Source organism: Prionailurus bengalensis, chromosome B4 (assembly GCF_016509475.1).
Source record: "Prionailurus bengalensis isolate Pbe53 chromosome B4, Fcat_Pben_1.1_paternal_pri, whole genome shotgun sequence".
NCBI classification, from domain to species: Eukaryota; Metazoa; Chordata; class Mammalia; order Carnivora; family Felidae; genus Prionailurus; species Prionailurus bengalensis.
The window spans coordinates 18,828,121-18,844,210 of NC_057358.1; the positions used below are offsets into that span (position 1 = coordinate 18,828,121).

Genomic DNA, 16,090 nt, shown 5'->3' on the forward strand with positions numbered 1-16,090 from the left:
AACTACAGTGTTTAATGTCATTTCCAGAGGAAAACGTGTTCTCAGTCTCAGTTGGAATGATTCGCAATTAATCTTAACATTGTTGACTTCAAATGAATATTATGATAAACATGATTATCCACATTGATGACAGGAATCAATGAAATGTGTATTAAAAAAGCAAATATTTGTGGTCATTAGTTTCCAGATGCATTGTGCAGTTCAGTTCATGTGTTCTCCAAGCAATTGGCAGGGATGCCTGAGGGATGCTGAGTGGCAGGGAAAGCCAGGCTGTGAGAATTCACAAGGTGGATCACCATGAGCAAAAGACATGACTGCAGTGTCTTCCACATCCCCCCTTCGACCCCCTACACACATCAACCCGTCTCTTTCTGGCTTTCCTGAGCAAGTCAGGGAAATAGGGAACATAACTGTGTAGGCGCTGATAAAGTCAAACAACCAGATCTCCCAATGCCCCATTCTTTATCTGTCTAGTTAGCTTTGCTATCACCATAGTTGGGCATCGCATTAATCATCATTAAGAACCTTCTGAGAAAGAGCCTGGTGCTCTGTGAAATCATGGCATTCGGAGGCAGATTCAGTTCAGATCCCTGACCTGCTCTTGAGTGATGTGACCTGGGACATCATTTACTTCTTTGCCACAAATTGATTTGCTCATTTCAATTTTAGGATGTTAAATTATACAATAATTGATGAATTAAACCCATGAAAAGTATGGTTATTTAAAATGCATTGTTGGCCTTGAATAGTTGAAAATATTCATTAATTCCACAAACATTTCTTGAGGGCTATTTTGTATCAGACACTATACTAAACATCAGACACAGATAAATAAAGCACAGTTCCTGCCTTTAAGGAATCATAATGTTATATTCAGAAACTGGATGACCAATGGCTTTGTTGACTCAGTTTACTTCTATGGCACCAAGAATTTCCTTCAGTCTTATTTTTTGCAAAACTAATTTGTCAGTTGATGACCTCACACAAGTTTAACATCTGACCATGTTGGTCATATGACTAATAGGTTAAATTAGAAGAAAATAGAATGTCTGAGCAGACAGAGTAATTGCTGCCATGAAGCCTGGTAATTCTCTTCCAATGTAGAGGCAAAAGTCAGAGTGAGACCTTATTAAATGATAATGTGAACAAACTGAGTCAAGAACCAAACCACAGAGTTTGTAATAGTTTGAGAAGAAAGATAAAAGCAGAAATAAGTACCTGAGAGGTGACATCTAAACTTCTGTTTTGGGGTGCCTGGGTGGCTCAGTCGGTTAAGCGTCCGACTTTGGCTCAGGTCATGATCTCGCGGTCTGTGAGTTCGAGCCCCGCGTCGGGCTCTGTGCTGACAGCTCAGAGCCTGGAGCCTGTTTCAGATTCTGTGTCTCCCTCTCGTTCTGACCCTCCCCCATTCATGCTGTCTCTCCCTGTCTCAAAAATAAACGTTAAAAAAAAAAAAACCTTCTGTTTTGTTTTTCATTTTAATCAGGATAAGATTAAATCTACCTTTGTGAAACACTGACCTAAGAATAGCCATGTGCCATGGTCTTCCTTCACTGTCATAGTTAAGGTCCTGAAACTGCTCTTGGAAGAGTTACTGTGTAAAGGTGACTTTCAAAAGTCTTCCTGATGGACAGAAGCCACTTTGGGAAAGAGGTCATTCTGTGTAGGGTATTTTGAGTGTTAGAGTTTGTTCTGTTTAGAGTGTTTTGGCTGTTGTTGTTTGGATTCCTATCCTCAGAATAGAAATTATTTCAAGATATTTACCTCTTAGGAGTAAGAATGTATATTTCTCAGAAAGAAAACAATTTCACCAGGGAATATGAACAAAAGGAGGAAAATTCAACAAATTAATCTAGGAGATTATTCCTAAAGAAATTATCTTTAGTAATTCTTTTAGATTAATCTTTTTACTAGATTTCATAAATGGTTTTAGGTACAAGTTAATACTTTGCAATTCTCCTTATCAGACTTCTTAGATCCCTATTCTCTATACTTATATATCTTCCTCAGACTTTGAAATGTAGGAAATAAATTTTTGATATTATCTTAGAAATTCACTGAAGTAAACCTTTATCTTATCTGTGTTTCATCTGTTTGCTTAAAGAATTTAATTTGGGGTCTTATTTCATAACCAAGGGGAGGGCATAATTCAGGGTCTAGAAAAATCTCTTTAGGACAAAAGCTGATTGTTACACAAGTTTCTCTGATTGATCTTTCTCAAAATGGACAGATTACTTCTTATTACCAATAACCACTGAATGAAAAATTGGTGAGTATAGCAGGTTAACATCAGCCGTGAGTATTCCTGGATCCTTTGGCCCTGCCCCTTCCCCTGGAATGTGATGTTTCCCACAATGTATTCTGTAGGGCTCAGAGACAGTCAGCAATTTTTTTTAAGTTTATTTATTTTATTTTGAGAGAGAGCGTGGGGGAGAGGCAGACAGAGGGAGAGAGAGAGAGAGAGAGAGAGAGAGGATCCCAAGCAGGCTCTGCGCTGCCAGCACAGAGCCCGATGCGGGGCTCAATGTCACAAACCGCTAGATCATGACCTGAACCAAAACCAAGAATTGGATGCATAACTGACTGGGCCATTCAGGTACCCTGACACTCAGCAATTTTAAAAAATTGGATCCCTGCTCAAATAAATTTAGGCATTACCATTTACCAAATTTTCCTCTTGGGAATTTACATCAGATTAAAAACTCTAAGGCACCCTGCAGTTTTTAGGAAAAGTTGTTGTAGAATGAATCAATATAGAGCATGGGGGGGGGGGAATCAAAGCAATGAGGACAGGTATAATAGTCCTATGTTTCTCTCATTCTCTCTTCAGTGTCCCGTGCACTGGACACAGTTCATACATATTATGTGAGGGAAAGAAGGAAGATGTTAGTGGCATTTAAGAAAATCTCTGTATGATAGATCAAACAAAATCATATAATGGTAAGAAAGTATTCATAGCAGTTCATCAGTGTTTGAGAAGTTTGAGTTTAGGCTAGTATCAATATTAAAATTGGAGGAAACCTCATGATCACCTTTTTTTTTTTACTACAAGTTATATCATTTGATAGGTTCCCAAATTATCATTCATCCTCAGTCTTCTAATCTTATTTCCTTTAGAGCTTCCCAAGTATGTGACTCATCCTAAAGCAAGCTACAGATATTTAATGAATACAACATGAGGAGTTGGGAGATAAATAGTCACCCATGAAACCGTCAGTGCAATCAAAGCCACAAACATATCCATCACCTAAAGTTTCCTCTCACTCATTCATTCGTTTGTTCATTCTTTGTTTTTTTTTTTTCTTTAATGGCAAGAAGACTGAATGGAAGATCTACCCTATTGGCAAAATTTCAAGTATACAATATGGCATTTTTTACCCCAGTTTTTTTTTAATGTTTATTTTTGAGAGAAAGAGAGAGAGTGAGAGAGAGCAAGCACATAAGCAGGAGAGGGGTAGAGACAGAGGAGGACAGAGGATCTGAAGCGGATTTTATGCTGACAGCAGAGAGCCCAATGCAGGGCTCGAACTCATGAACCATGAGCTCCTGACCTGAGCCAAAGTCGGACACTTAACTGACTGAACCACTCAGGCGCCCCTACCCTGGTTTTGTTGACATATAATTGGCATAAGGCAATTATTGGCATATGGCACCGTGTATGTTTAAGATCTTACCTTACATATATTGTGAAATGATCACCGCAATAAGTTCAGAGATCAAAACAAAACAAAACAAAAGATGAAAAGAAAAACAAAAGGTTTTCCTTGTGATGAGAAGTCTTAGGATTTACTCTCTAAACACCTTTCAAATAGACAATAGACAAGCATATAACTACAGTCATATTTTATATTACATCCCTAGTACTTATTTATCTTTTTAAAAATATGTGTTATTGAAGTATAGTTGGCATACGGCATCCCATTTATTTCAGGTGCACAACACAGTGATTCAACAATTCTCTACATTGTTCAGTGCTCACCATGACAAATCTAGTCACCATCTGTCACCATACAACGTTATTACAATATTAATTATATTCCCTGGACCACACTTTTCATCTCTGTGACTTATTTATTTTCTAACTGAAAGTTTGTACCTTTTAATCCCCTTCACCTATTTCTCCCATTCCCCACACCCCCCCTCCCTTCTGGCAACCCCAGTTTTTTCTCTGTAGACAATATAGTATTTTTAACCATAAGCCCTATGTTAAAATAGGCCCTGTGTTAAAATGCAGTAGATCTCCAGAACCTGTTTTGTTTTATTGTTTTGTTTTGTTTTTAGAAAGATTCATTGGTTATCAAGTTTGTGATAGGTGCAAAGTTCAGATCACAGGTGGATAAAAAAAATGCTGAGGGGTAAAAAAAAAAAGGCTGAGGGTTTTTTAAGATTTTTGTAATGCAATCATGAGGAAGTTCTATGTATTGAGGATTTCTTGTGTTTGTTTATTTATATACAAAGGAGGAAAAGCTCGATCAGAACTGAGATCAGAAATCATCTTGATCGTTTTCTGGTGGACAAAAAGAAAAATTTGAACTTTTCCTAACCCTGGAACAATAAATTACCTAGTTTTAAAAAAAAAAAAAAAGAGGAATTCCCATCTATGATGACTAACCCCTACCCTCAGGGATGTTACAATATTTACATTTGTTTGTCTTTATGAAATAGAATATCATATTCTCCCAAATTTCTGCTTACACTAGATAATCTTACTATTATAATATGTCTCAGTCTTCTGTTTCCAGGATGTACTTAGCAATAGCTATTGAGTTTTGGGCATTGTGTCAATGACAGTGTGTCATCATTTTTTATAATGCATTATTTTTATAAAGTACAATGTTGCTGTCTTCAGTGTGAGTCACTGTCATGTAGTGGTTTTAAATGTTCCATACAAATTGACAACTTGAGCATATTGGCTATTGTTATTTCTTGAGTGAAGAAGCAGTTTCTTGGGGAGCCTGGATGGCTCTGTCAGTTAAGCGTTCAACTCTTGATTTCGGCACAGGTCATGATTTCAGTTAATGAGGTCGAGCCCCACATCAGGCTCTGTACCGACAGTGTGGACCCTGCTTGGGGTTTCTCTATCTCCCTCATGCTCTAAATCTGTCTCTCAAAATAAATAAACATTAAAAAAAAAGAGTTGGACGCTTAACCAACTGAGCCACCCAGGCACCCCTCAATGGAGAATATTTAAATATATTTTTAAAATACTACTCTAATTAGGAAATGATCCTAGAATAATAAATCTTTAGAACTCAGAAGATCCTTAACTAGTCAATGTAATGCCAATGCATGGAAAGTAAGCTCCCAGAGGGCAGGAGCCTCTCCATCTTTTCATTGCTGTATCTGGTCCCCCAAAACAGCATTTGACCTGAGTCAACCCTCAGATTGCTAAGGGGGGCGGGGTGGGGGATGAACGAACTATGCAAAGCACAGTTTTCTTTTCCAAGCAGTCATAGAGGTGTAGCAAATGCTGAGTCTGAACCTTTCTCTCCTCAAAGGGAAATTCATATGTCTAGGAAAGGAAACAAATATATATATGGTATATATATTTGGTATATATTTTTGGTACTATGTTTGATATATTTATACCAAATATATACCAATATATATGTAAATATATACCAAAAATATCCTCAGTCTGTGGGAAAATTGAAAACTTACATGAAAGTTCAAAGAAATACGAGACATCTGCCTAGCAGGGATGGAGATTGTTGAGGAAGAAGTGTTTAACATAAAGCTGGAGAACATGCAGCTCTGACAGGTGTAGTTTATGCAGAAGAAGGGCTCTCCAGGAGGGGGTACAAAGATGAAAGAAACTGAAAAACGATGCAGGGAGACCTGACCTTGCCTACCCTGGAGTGAAAACTGGACAGATAAATTAGCGCTGGGTCAAGGAGGCCAGTAGAATGACAGACCATGCCACTCAGAGGTGTTTTACTATCACCTTGCAGCGTAAATCAGTCCTCTCTCCTGTGATCTTTATCATAATCAATAAGAGAGAATGGCCTGATCAGAAATACTCATTCTATTCCTTCACCTCAGTGGTGGCATTCATACTGTAAACTCTTCCTCTTTTGAGATCATCACCCCTTTGGATTTCTGCAACAACATCTCACCTGGTGTATTTCCTTCTCTGGCCTCCTGTGCACCTTCCCATGCTGAGGCTTATCCACCCTGAAGGCTGGCTCCAGCATGCCTATCCCTGGCCTTCCTCTGCACACCGCCCACTGGAACACCCAGCCTCTCATCCTGCTTCCACACCGCTGGCTGCTGGAATTTCCATATTGAGTCCTCGTTGTCTTTCCTCCTAAATCTTCCTCCCATGTTCATCAATCGGTACATGTTTCTTCCAGTTTTGCAGAATCTACGTTTTTTTTAGTTACCTTTGTTTTGTTTTGTTTTTTTCCTGTTCTATCAGCTCTGTTCATTTTTCCCCCCCACAGACTCTGTTTCTTTGCATTCTCACTGCCAACAGTCAGGTTCCATATCGCCTCACACCTGGTTGTTCCTGTCACCTCTGGCTCCTCAATGGGCTCCTTGTATGCTGTCATTCCCTCACCAGGGAGTCTAATTCTACCAGAACTAAAGTAAAATGTACTTTTATTACTCTCCCTTGTTAGAAGGTGGAGGGTCCGTAATGTATCCTCCAGGCTGAGAAGGCACTTCAAGACTGAGAACAGAGCAAGCCATTCCATTTCATTTTCACAGAGTTTTATTCAGGGTAACCTGCTGATAGGGGCATAAGGGGAATCAGGCAGGCAGATGATCCAGGCAGTATGTGGTTATTCTCCAAAGCTATTCTCCACTTCATCTGGACTCCAGTCCCCAGCTTTTGTAAAGCCAGGGGCATGGTGGTGTGGTCACCATCTGCACACCAGAGGGTCTCTACTAGTTATCTAAAGTGGAGTCTTTTGTGCACCACTTTAGGGAAGATCAGAACGAGCCTTCCTGCATTCCGGTCAGGACGTACCTTAACCTCCACAGGGCCTGGAACACGTAGCCCAGGGGGGAAGTCACTGTGTGGGCACGAACGGGGCGGAGGACCAAAGATGGAGTCAATGTTGTTCGCCCTCCTACATCCCTCCTCTTGGTTACACAATAGAAATCAGTGAAAATTTGCAGAGAACCAGTTATGTGCCACACAGAGCAGTAGGCAGAGGAAACAATGATCAATGCATTCCCTGCCGCAGGGGAACATTCAGTTTAGTGTGGGTGATAGACATAAACCTAAGTTACTCACAATGGAACAAGTAATAAACTGCCTTAAAATTCTTTCTGTCACTTTCTGTTACCCTCACATAAGTTTATTCATTTTAGCCTTGATAGTAAATTCTTCATGACATTTTAAAAAGAAATTTATTATCAGATTGCTTTAAAAAATGGAATTAATTCTTTTACTTAAACCAGCAATTGGTATTATGTTGTTTTGTAATTTGAAAGATAAATAAATTTCTTTATTCAGTGTTAAATTTTTTAAAACAATTGCCTTGGGATTCAGAAAAAAAAATATATTTCACTTGGACTGTAGATATTCTCCAAATAAACTATACATATTTATAAACTAACATCTGGTTTATTTTATTTTATTTTATTTTTTTAATTTTTTTTTCAACGTTTATTTATTTTTGGGACAGAGAGAGACAGAGCATGAATGGGGGAGGGGCAGAGAGAGAGGGAGACACAGAATCGGAAACAGGCTCCAGGCTCTGAGCCACCAGCCCAGAGCCGGACGCGGGGCTCGAACTCACGGACCGCGAGATCGTGACCCGGCTGAAGTCGGATGCTCAACCGACTGCGCCACCCAGGCGCCCCTGGTTTAGTTTATTTTAAAAGCTAAACCAAAAATGTCAAAGTGAGATGTTTGTTTTGTCAATAAATGTTGTAAAGAATCAGACTGTAGTCATTGTAAGAAGGACATATTTACTTCATTTTTAAAATTTGTTAAGAATGATTTAAACATTAGTGTTATTAGCTTAAAATAAACTATTAAAACTCTCAGACGTTTTATGATAGCCCCATGGTAAGCACAAAAATAAAACATATAGAAAATACACAACAGAAAAAGAGAAAGGAAACAAAATATACCATTACAAAATCAATGAAATACAAAGCAGATAGCAAGACAAGAAAAGATGGACAAAAGAGCTACAGGATAGACTGAAAATAATTAACAAAATAGAAATAGTAAGTCCTTCTGTATCAATAATTACTATAAATGTAAATGGATTAAACTCCCCAATCAGAATGCTTAGAGTGACTGAATGGATTTAAAAAATCCAGCTACCTGCTATCTACAAGAAACTCATTTTAGATTTAAGGATACACATAAAGGGATGGAAAAATATATTCCATATAATTGGTAACCAAAAGAGAACAGGGACATCTATATTTATATCAGACAAACTACACTATAAGTCAAAACTGTCACAAGACACAAAGGACATTATATCATGATAAAAGAGTCAACACAGTAGGAAGATATAACCAGTATTAAAAAAAAAATCTGCACCCAACATCAGAGCTCCTAAATATATAAAACAAACATTGACAAATTTAAGGAGAAATAGACAGCAGTTCAATAATAGTAGAGACTTTAATACTCCACATTCAATAATGGAAGTAGCATCCAGACAGAAAATCAATAAAGAAATAGTATACTTAAATAACACCGTACACCAAATGAACCTAACAGACATATACAGAATACCCTACCCAACAGCAGCAGAACACACAGTCTTCTTAAGAAAATTGTACATGAAACATTCTCCAGGATAGATCGTATATTGGGCCACAAAAGAAGTCTTAATGTATTTTAAAAGACTGAACTCATATTGAACATATTTTCCAACCACTGTAGGATGAAACTAGAAATTAATAGTAAGAAGGAAAACTGGAAAATTCAACGATATGTGGACTTTAAAAAACACACTCTCAGACAACTAATGCGCCAAACAAAAAGATCAAAGGGAAATTGCACAATATCTTGAGGCAAATGAAAACAAAGACACAACATACCAAAACTATTGGATGTACCAAAAGCAATTGTAAGAGGGAAGTTTATAATTCTAAGCACCTACATTAAAAAAGATCTCAAATAAACTAACTTTACATCTCAAGGGACTAGGAAAATCACAAGCTAAACTCAAAGTTATCAGAAGGAAGGGTATAATAAAGATTAGAGCAGAAATAAAATTGAGACCAGAGAAACAATAGAGATATCAACATAGCTAAGAAGTGATTTTTGAAAGAGTAGAAAAAATGGCAAACTTTAGACTAACTAGAAAAAATAGAGAAATGATTCAAATAAAATCAGAAATGAAGGAAATATTAAAATTGATGTCACAGAAATAAACAGGATCATAAGAAATTACTGTGAACAATTATATGCCAAGAAATTGGATAACATAGAAGAAATGGATAAATTCGTAGAAACATGAACCCTACCAAGGCTAAATCATGAAGGAATAGAAAATCTGAACATATCTATAATTAGTAAGAAAATTGAATCACTGGGGTGCCTGGGTGGCTCAATCGGTTAAGTGTCCAACTTCGGCTCAGGTCATGATCTCACGGTTCATGAGTTTGAGTCCCGTGTTGGGCTCTGTGCTGACAGCTCAGAGCCTGGAGCCTGCTTTGGGTTCTGTGTCTCCCTCTCTCTCTGTCCTTCCCCCACTCACACTGTCTCTCTCTGTCTCTCAAAAAATGAATAAATGTTTAAAACAATTAACAACCACAAAAAAAGAAAATTGATTCAGTAATCAAAAAAAAAACTCACAGCACAGAAAAAGATCATATATCTTCATGGGTGAACGCTACTAAAGATTTTAGAATTAACACTAATCCTTCTCAATCTCTTCCAAAATATGGAAAAAGGAGGGAATACTTCCAAACTTATTCTGTAAGTCCAGCATTACCATGATATCAAAGCCAAAACAAAGACATTACTAGAAAAGAAAAATACAGAAAATTATTCCTGATTAACACAATACTAGCAAACAAACACATGAAAAGAAGCATAAACCATTGCCAAATAGAGTTTATCCCTCAGATGGAAGGATGCTTCAGTATATGAAAATCAGTTAATGTGATTCACCACATTTCCTATCCAGGGCTGTTTGGCAAGAAAAAGTAATAAAAAGCATCCAAATGGGAAAGACAGAAATAAAATTATCTCTGTTTGCAGATGACATAATTTTATATGTTGAAAACCTTAAGGATCACACACACACACACACACACACACACACACACAAGTGTTAGAATAAATGAATTGAGTAAAGTTGCAGAATATAAAGTTGACGTACACATATAAGTAAAGTTTCTAGACACTAATACCAAATTATCTGAAAAGATTACCAGAGGGAGGAAAATCTCTGCTATTTATATTTATATATTGTTATTATTATTATTTACATATATGTTCATATTTATTTATTTATCTATGTATAATAGCATTGGAAAGAAAAAAATAAGTTTAGCAATCAATTAAGCCGAAGAGATGAAAGACTTGTATACTAAAATCTATAAAACACTGGTGAGAGAAACTGAAGAATACACAAATAAATGGAAAGACACCATGTGTTCATGGATCGGAAGACTTCATGTTTTTTAAATGTCCATACTAGTGGCCCAGGACACTCTGCATTCCGCGTGTATCTCGAGGGCATGTCAGACACCTTCTTCTCCACCCCTTAAGCTCTCTCAGCGTCATTGCCACTGTATTGCCAAGATGTTGCTTTCTACCAGGCTGACTCTGGACAAGCTGGATGTGAAGGGGAAGTAGATAGTCATGAGGGTGGACTTTAATGTCCCTATGAGGAACCAGATAAGAACTAACCAGCGAATCAAGGCTGCCATCCCAAGCATCCAATTCTGCTTGGACAATGGAGCTAAGTCAGTTGTTCTTATGAGCCATCTGGGCTGGCATGATGGTGTCCCCATGCCTGACAAGTACTCTTTGGAGCCAGACATTACAGGACTCAGATCTCTGCTGGGCAAAGATGTTTTGTTCTTGAGGGACTATGCAGGCCCAGAAGTGGAGGAAGCTTGTGCTGACCCAGCTGCCGGGTCTGTCATCCTGCTGGAGAACCTCCACCTCCATGTGGAGAAAGAAGGGAAGGGAAAAGATGCTTCTGGGAATAAGGTTAAAGCTGAGCCAGCCAAAATAGAAGCCTTCAAAGCTTCACTTTCCAAGCTAGGATGTCTATGTCAACGATGCTTTGGCACGACTTGCTGAGCCCACAGCAATATGGTGGGAGCAACATGCCACAGAAGGCCAGACATTTCTTGAGGAAGAAGGAGCTGAGCCACTTTGCAAGGCCTTGGAGAGCACAGACTGATCCTTCCTGGTCCTCCTGGGAAGAGCTAAAGTCACAGACAGTATCCACATAATCAGCAATATACTGGACAAAGTCAATGAGATGATTATTGGTGGTGGAAGGCTTTTACTTTCCTTAAGGTGCTCAACAACATGGAGATTGGCTCTTCTCTGTTGATGAAGAGGGAGGCAAGATCAGCAAAGTCCTCATCTCTAAAGCTGAGAAGAACAGTGTGAAAATCACCTTGCCTGTTGACTTCGTCACTGCTGAGAAGTTTGATGAGAATGCCAAGACTGGCCCAGCCACTGTAGCCTCTGGCACACCTCCTGGTGGGATGGGCTTGGACCTTGGTCCTGAGAGGAGCAAGAAGTATGCTGAGGCAGTTGTTCAGCCTAAGCAGATTGTATGGAGTGGACCTGTGGGCATATTTGAATGGGAAGCTTTTGGCCAAGGAACCAAAGCCTTCATAGATGAGGTGGTGAAAGCCACTTCCAGGAGATGCATCACCATCGTAGGAGGTGGAGACACTGCCCCTTACTGGGCCAAATGGAACACAGAGGATAAAGTCAGCCATGTGAGCACTGGGGGTGGTGCCAGTTTAGAGCTCCTGGAAGGCAAAGTCCTTCCTGGGGTGGATGCTCTCAGAAGTGTTTAATACTTTCCTGCCTTTTGGTTCCGTTGCACAGCCCCTAAGTCAACACATCTCTTGTGTAGCACTTGCCACATCTCCACTTGGCATTGACTAAATCTTCCCTTGTGTCAAGATTCAGCTAGTAGCCAAGAGATGCAGTGCCAGGAGCCCTTAAGCAGTTGCACAGCATCTCAGCTCCTCTTTACTGCACCCTGGATTTGCCTACATCCTTCAAGATGCCATTTGAATTCCTTAGTAGCTTATAATCACTTGGTGATTATGCATCCTAGAGGGCATATACTTCTATTTTGCCTTTTAGAAGAAACTGCGCTATGTTAGCTTCTCTTTTTGAAGTAGCTTATTCTGATTAACTTTGTCCTTGTTTTACTACTCATCATGGAGAAAAGATGAAATTTTAATTGTAGAGGGATAGGGAGACAACATTGGTGATCTGTTAAGTAAATAATAAAAATATCCATTGAAAAATAAATAAAATAAAATGTCCATACTACTAAACCAATCTACAAACTTAATGCCATCTCTACCAATGCTAGAGAAAAATGCCAATTGCATTTTTTTATGATTTTTTTTAATGTTTATTTATTTTTGAGAAAAAGACAGAGCATGAGTGAGGGAGGGGCAGATAGAGAGGGAGACACAGAATCTGAAGCAGGATCCCGCCTCCAAGCTGTCAGCACAGAGCCCAACGCAGGGCTCAAACTCACAGACCATGAGATCCTGACCTGAGCTGAAGTCAGTCACTTCACCAGCTGAGCCACCCAGTCGCCCAGCCAATTGCATTTTTTACAGAAACAGAAAAAAATGTTAAAATTCATATGAAACTACAAAGGACTCTGAGTAGTCAAACAATCTTGAGAAAGTAAAACAAAGATGAGGGTATCACACTTCCTAGTTTCAAAACATAATACGGGGCACCTGGGTGGCTCAGTCGGCTAAGCGTCCAACTTTGGCTCAGGTCATAATCTCATGGTCTGTCAGTTCAAACCCCGTGTCGGGCTCTGTGCTGACAGCTCAGAGCCTGGAGCCTGCTTCGGATTCTGTGTCTCCCTCTCTCTCTGCCCCTCCCCTGCTCATGCTCTGTCTCTCTCTGTCTCAAAAATAAAAACATTTAAAAAATTTTTAAAAATATATATTACAAAGTAATGGTACTCACATAAAGATAGACTGTAGCCAATGGAACAGAATAGAAAGCCAGAAATAAATGCACATATATACAGTCAATTGATGTTCAACAAGGGTACTGAGAATACACAATGAGGAAAGAATAGTCTTTTCAACAAGCAGCATTGGAAAAAGTGGATATCCACAAGCAAAAAAAATGAAATTGGACCTTTAGCTTACGCCATACACAAAAGTCAGGAGATCAAAGACTTTAACATAAGGTCTGAAACTGTAAAACTCCTAGAAGAAAACATAAGGGAAAAGCTTCATGACATTGGGGACTACAGTTGACTCTGAACAACATGAGTTTGAACTTGAACTTGAAGTGTGGGGCCGCTTATACACAGATTCTTTACAGTATGGTACTTTAAATGTATTTTATCTTATGATATTATTAACATTGGCTAATTTTATTAAAAGAATACAGTATATATACATAACATACAAAATATGTATTAATTCTTTATGTTATTGGTAAGGCTTCTAGTCAACGGTTGCCTATTAGAAGTTAATCTCTTGGGGAGTCAAAATTTATACATGGATTCTCAACTGGACAGGGGTTAGGTGCCCCTCAACCCCCACACTGCTGTTCAAGGGTCAACTGCACATCAGACTAAAAAGCTTCTGTGCAGCAATTGAAACCACCAGTGATATGAAAAGACAACCTACAGAATGGGAGACAATATTTACAAGTTCTATACCTGATAAGGGCTTAATACCCAAAATATATAAGGAATTCCCACAACTCAGTAGCAGAGTAATAGCTCAATGTAAAATATGGGTGAAGGTCTTCATTGGCATTTCTTCAAAGAAGACATACAGATGGCCAACAGGTACACAAAAAGATGTTCAACAGCACTAATTATCAGAAAAATACAAACCAAAACCATAAAGACATATCACCTCATACCTGTTAGGATGCCTACTATTAAAAAAAAAAGATAACAAGTGTTGGAGAGAATGTAGTAAAATTGGAACCCTTGCATACTGTTGGTGAGAATGTGAAATGGACAGCTGCTATAGAAAACAGTATGGAGTTCCTCAAAAAATTAAAAATAGAAGTACCATATGATCCAACAATCTCACTTCTGAGTATCCAAAAGAAGTGAAATTAGAATCCCAAAGAGGCATTTGCATTCCCATGTTCATTGCAGAATTGTTCACAACAGCCAAGGTGTAGAAACAAATGTTCGTCAACAGATGAGCGGATAAAGAAAAAGTGATCTACACATAGGATGGACTATTAGCCTACAAAAGGAAACCCTGCCATATGCAACAACATTGATGAACCTCGAGGACTTTATGCTAGGTCAAATAAGCTAGTCACAGAAGGACAAATATTGCATGATTACTCCTATATTAGGTATCCAAAATAGTCAAACTCATGGAGGCAGGAAGTAGAATGGTGGTTGCCAGGAGCTAGATGAGGGGGTTAGAAGTGTCCACTGGTTAGAAAAGTTTCAGTTATGCGACTTGAATAAGCTCTAGAGATCCACTGCACAATGTTATGCTTCTAGCTAACACTACTGTATTGTGCACTTAAAACTTTAAGGGGGTAGATCTCATGTTAGGCATTCTCACCACAATTTTTTTTTAAAAACGGAATGAACAACCAACTGTCTTTGTAAATTTTCCGTGAGGTCCCAGAGTGCCAATCTCATGCTTACCCTCTCTCACAACAAAGTGAATTTTCCCAGGTGGCAAATAATCTGACAAGAATTTGATATCTAGAAAGTTCACAGATCCTAGCATGCACCTTTACATGTTTTCTAATTCTCTATCACAACCTTCTGATTATCACTAGAATTTTATTTGACGGTCTCCACTGAGTCTTTCAGTTACTGAACAATATGGAGGTATGAACTTAAAAGGTTCACTTATGAAAAAAAGGGGAGTTCAGATTCTGTTTTCACTAGTCCCCTATGCTGACTTTGGATTTTGAATAGCTCCGCTGCTCATTGAATAGTCTCTATCACTCTTTTCCTGAAAAAGAAATCTTCCCCTGCGTTTGACTCCATGTTTTTCTCTCCATTACCTCCCAATTCAGTGGGAGAATCTCCCGAGGGGATCTTTAGTGACCTTTTCAGCTTTTTTGGCTCTCGTGTTTGGTCATCTGTATTAGGTTGGAAACCCTCAGAACAAGACTTCTGTAAGAGTGTAACATTTATATAGTTCTGTTTCATAGATTTTTAAGTATACAGATTTCATTGCCTTGTATTTATCTAACATTATGTCAATACTTATGCTGCCTTAGATTATTCCAAAGAGAGGTCTGCGTGGAAGTTGGAAAGAAAATCCTTAACATGGAATGTATTTGCTGTGTCTCTTTATATACCACTTGTGAAATACTAATGCCGCGGACAAATACATCGTCAGCAGGAAACTAATGCCTTTGTCATATACACTGGCCTCTACTTAAGGTTTTCTTTAGACCTCAGAAGATGACAAGACAGCGTGGAATAAGTGACCCTGGGCGTGATTTTTCTGGTTCCCTGAAGAGTAGTTGATCTATGTGTGTCTGTGCATCCTCACCTTATCTGGGGCAGAGCTACAAATCCAGTTTCATGGTTAAATTAGCAGGTAATCCCTCCGTTTGCAAGCCTTGAAATGGTGTGTATCCTTCAGAGGAATCTGATTATGGCAGATCCCCAAGGTTCCCGCTTCAGTGCACAAGGGCTTAACTCAGAAACAACGGACTCAACAGGGGAATGAAGTCAGTGACGGGAAACAGCCATGTGATTCTTTTGTTGGGATGCTTCCCGCTGCACTTGAGCAACAGGAATGGGATTGGGTCGCTTGCACACTTGTATTCCAAAACTAGCTGTTAAGCCTGGATTTAGCTTTTCCTCTCCACCATTCTCCCCATCTTAGTAAATGGCACCATCACCTTTCATTTGACTCCCTCCTCAGCACTCTCCTCATGTATCCAATAAAACATCTGCACAGTAACTGACTTCTG

General features: G+C 38.8%; 1 protein-coding gene and 1 pseudogene across 2 annotated transcripts in view; both read left to right on the forward strand.

The window, feature by feature from the left end:
* PLXDC2 (plexin domain containing 2) overlaps positions 1 to 16,090 on the forward strand; it is a 455,689-nt gene that overhangs the window by 291,264 nt on the left and 148,335 nt on the right. The gene's annotated exons all lie outside the window — the stretch shown is intronic.
* LOC122473916 lies at positions 10,510 to 12,464 on the forward strand (annotated as a pseudogene).